At 35.0% G+C, this 4773-nt stretch overlaps 1 pseudogene; it reads left to right on the forward strand.

Moving 5' to 3' along the window:
- The first annotated feature begins 330 nt into the window (after positions 1-330).
- On the forward strand, positions 331-3386 carry LOC131611525 (MDIS1-interacting receptor like kinase 2-like; annotated as a pseudogene).
- Positions 3387-4773: the final 1387 nt, after the last annotated feature.

Consider the following 4773-nt stretch of genomic DNA (forward strand, 5'->3'; position numbering starts at 1 on the left):
ACTATTATCAGCGGATGGCCTCCAATTGGGTGAATTTTAGATCCAAATTATTAGACAAAAAAATTACCATGAAAACCATGATTACACTAAACTTTCATATATAAAATCCAACATTTTTAATTAACTTGTATACTCAATCCAACCGCTTAAACTTGTATATTCATGGAGAATGACTAACAAAACTTAATTGTGTACATCACACAAACAGCTTTTAAGGGAAACACATCATTGTAGAATTGGGTGAATGTACTGTACACACGAAGAGCTATTTAGTAAGAGTATCGACTATCAATATAGCTGAAACACCATGCAAACAACAAATTAGTAGAGAACTAACCATTATATTTAAAAACTTAACACTAAAAACTCCATATATCCAATGCTTAAGTTCATCAAGTGTGTACCCTTTTGCCTCTTGTTTTCAGTGTACTTTTGTGCACTCATTACTGACCCTTCTTCCATGACACTTTCACCATCTTTACAAAGCAGAGAAGCAAGTGCTTTGTTGAAGTGGAAAGAAAGTCTTGACAGCCAAAGCCAAGCTTTGTTGTCTTCATGGAGTGGCAATAATTCATGCAACTGGCTTGGAGTTTCGTGCAATGAAGATTCCATGTCTGTCTCAGAAGTAAATCTCACAAACATGGGACTGAAAGGTAAGCTTCAAAGTTTTAACTTCTCATCACTTCCAAATATTGTCACTTTTGATCTTCGTGGCAACTTGTTGGATGGAATTATCCCACCTACAATTGGAAAATTATTAGAGATAAGCAATCTACTTCTGAATGACAATAATCTTTCTGGTTCTATTCCTAAAGAAATTGGAATGATGAGATCTATTATATACATAGATTTGTCAAATAATAATTTAACTGGTAAAATTCCAGCTGCAATTGGAAACTCAAGCCATTTAGGATATCTTGGCTTTGCCGTAAACCATCTCAGTGGGACAATTCCTATTGAAATGTGTATACTTGGTAATTTGGAAACATTCAATGTATATGATAATAATCTATCTGGTAAAATTCCAGCTGCAATTGGAAACTTAAGCCATTTACGATATCTTGGCTTTGGGGGAAACCATCTCAGTGGGACAATTCCGATTGAAATGAATATACTTCGTAATTTGGAAACATTCAGTGTATTTGATAATAATTTTACAGGTCAGTTTCCTCAGAACATTTGCCTTGGTGCAAACCTGAAAAATATTGGTGCTTACAATAACCATTTCATAGGCCGAGTTCTAAGGAGTTTGAAGAATTGTTCAAGCCTTATTAGACTTAGGCTTGAAAATAACCATTTGGAGGAAAACATAACTGATTTTTTTGGTGTAAACCCAAATTTGAAGTTCATGGGATTGGATGACAATAATTTTTATGGCCATCTTTCATCTAACGTGGGAAAGTTTCATAACTTGACACATCTTCACATTTCCCAAAATCATATCTCCGGTTGTATACCATCCGAACTCGGTAAAGCAACCAACTTATATTCAATTGACTTATCTTCAAACCAACTTACAGGAAATATTCCAGAGGATTTAGGCAACTTGACCAAGTTGGGAAGACTCTTTTTACACAACAACCATCTTTCTGGTAATGTTCATGTGAAAATAGCATCGTTAAAGGAACTTGAAATTTCATCACAAAAGAACTTGTCAGTTTGTCTAAATTAATCAACTTAAATTTGAGCCACAACAAATTCATTGGAAATATTCCTGATGAGTTTGGTGAGTTTCAATCACTTCAAAGTCTTGATCTGAGTAGAAATATTTTGAATGGAACCATACCACCAATGTTTGGAAAAATGAAATTCTTAGAAACATTGAATATTTCACATAATAGTTTTTCTGGATTTATCCCTTCTTCCTTTGATCAGATGGTTAGCTTGACATTTGTTGATATATCTTATAACCAATTGAAAGGTCCACTTCCAAATATGCGAGCATTCAATAATGCAACAATTGAAGTGTTGAGAAATAATACAGACTTGTGTGGTAATGTTTTTGGCTTGAAGCCTTGCAGTGGATATCCTAATCATAAGACTAAGAATCTGATCTTATTGATAGTTTTACCTCTAGCACCAGGAACTCTAATGCTAGCATTCGTTTGTTTCAAGTTCTTAAAGTATTTATGTCGAATGCGAACCACAAGAGACAACCAGGATGACGGAATTATCGTTGCTCCGAATAATGTATTCACAATATGGAGTTTTGATGGTAAAATGGTGTATGAGAACATTATTGAAGGAACAGAAGAGTTTGATGACAAATATCTCATTGGAATAGGAACACATGGAAGTGTCTACAAAGCTGAGTTGCACACAGGTCAAATTGTTGCTGTTAAGAAAATCCATTTAGCAACAAATGGAGAAAATTATAATATAAGATGTTTCACAAGTGAGATTCAAGCTCTGACAGAAATTCGACATCGTAACATTGTGAAGCTATATGGATTTTGTTCACATTCACACGTGTCATTTTTGGTCTACGAGTTCATGGAGAAAGGTAGTTTGGAAAAGATTTTGAAAAATGATGAACAAGCAATTGAATTTGATTGGAATAAGAGGGTGAATGTCATTAAAGATGTAGCAAATGCTTTATGCTATATGCACCATGATTGCTTCCCTCCGATTATTCACCGAGATATATCAAGCAAGAATATACTTATGGATTTAGAATATGTGGCTCGTGTCTTTTTGGAACAGCTAAACTTCTTAATCCTAATTCAGCCAACTGGACCTCTTTTGCAGGCACATTTGGATATTCTGCTCCAGGTTAATTTCGTTTTGATTATTGACAAATTATGATAAGATATACTTTATAATTTGTGTTTGCTAATCATTATTCTATCTATTTTGATTTTGTACAGAACTTGCATACACAATGGAAGTGAATGAGAAATGTGATGTGTACAGTTTTGGAGTACTAGCATTGGAAATACTTCATGGAAAACAACCTGGAGACATTATATCTAATAGTATACAATGGAACACTATGGCGGGATCAAAACTTGATACTATGTCATTGATGGATATGTTGGACCAACGTCTCCCTCGTCCAATGAATACTAAAGCTAAGCGGTTATTATCCATTACAAAGACGCTAGTTTCTTGCTTGGATGAAAGTCCACGATCTCGTCCAACCATGGAGCAGGTTTCCATGGAGATTACAATATCATAATACTCTTCTTAAATTCTTGAATGTTGCCTTTTCTTCTTAGTTTTTGTAATTTTGTAAACCTTGCTTATCTTGTGTTATCTTGTTTTGTATTTGTTAAGAATCAATTATGTTAATATTGTATATTGAATATTTCTTAGCCCATCTAAAATAGATTAGAATATACCGTAGTATATTTTTTAGGTGATTAATGTAACAGTCCGAGTCTTCTGTGCTTTCAGCACTGTCACCTCACAATCTTCTCTACTCCCCGCACAATCTTCTCTACCCCTTCGCTAGTTAGCTCAATTGGTAGTGGGAATTGAATGAACATGTACTTGAACCCCATGGTACAGAGTTCAATTCCCACGAAAGACAAAAACTCTACTAGTGAGAGGGGTAGAGAAGATCGTGAGGTGACAGTGCAGAAGGATACATTGTTTTATACAAATGTGTCTCACTCTCTCTCATATTTCAATATCGTATCAAGAGCCTATTGAGAGACAACCTTTCACCGAATTTTAGCCTGTTGATCCACTATCTCCCAGTGATATAAAAAATCAGCATAACGTATCCCTATTCTGTTTCCCTTCCACACACAACTGTGACTCATTTCAGCATCAGATTTTCGTAAATCTCAGTCACCAACGCCTCTGTTGCCACTGTAACACCCTTCTAAAATCACATATATTTCGCACATATAAAATAAAATGTCCTGCTCTGTAACACGGGTTCTCAAAATTATTTAAAATCAACACTTTTTTAACACAACGATAATAAATCAACTTTTGGCAACATAATTTTTAGTTCAACACTTCTTTATTAAAAATACTTCAAGAAAACTACTTCATTATTCATAAAACATAAACCAAAACCATCAAGTACCATGAAAGGTAATTTGACATTTAAAAACAAATAAAAGAACGTAATAGTTCCAAACAAACGATCTCAACCCCGATGTTACGTATCAGAGCAAGACCCTCTTTATTCGACATAAAGCGCTAAAAGACTTCACGAAGCTATCCTCTAAGCTTCACTGAACTATTCTTGATTACCTGCGTGTTACCCACGTAGAGGTAACATTCAAACAGAAAGGGTAAGTATTGCATAATCATTATAAAAGAAATAAGGAATAAATATAGTAGTTATACAACAAGTATCAACAATGACATATATACAGATACATGTGTATTCTCATGCTTCACATAATTACTCACGCCTTCACATCATCATCATCTCACAACATCATCATATAATTCAATCACATTCATCATTCAAATCTCATTTAGTCACGGATAGTCAAAACATCACATAATGAAACATCATGCAATGTCACAAACAATGCAATGTCACAAACAATGCAATGCAACATCAATAGACGCTTGCATGTGGTACCAAAACTTCCCTGGTGATTTAGTCATCGTTCGTCAAAGATCCCCACCAATAAGATCGATTCCCGCTTAGAACCACAACACTTCATGTAACACCTCGGACGGCTTTTGGGATTATCGACTGACCCCACAAATCAACACGGGTCTTTTTCAGCATGTTTTGTCCCCACTCACGCGCATTCTAGGAAACTTACCAGAAGGTCACCCATCCCAAAATTGCTCCAAGTC

This window comes from Vicia villosa, linkage group LG6, assembly GCF_029867415.1.
Source record: "Vicia villosa cultivar HV-30 ecotype Madison, WI linkage group LG6, Vvil1.0, whole genome shotgun sequence".
Classification (NCBI taxonomy): domain Eukaryota; kingdom Viridiplantae; phylum Streptophyta; class Magnoliopsida; order Fabales; family Fabaceae; genus Vicia; species Vicia villosa.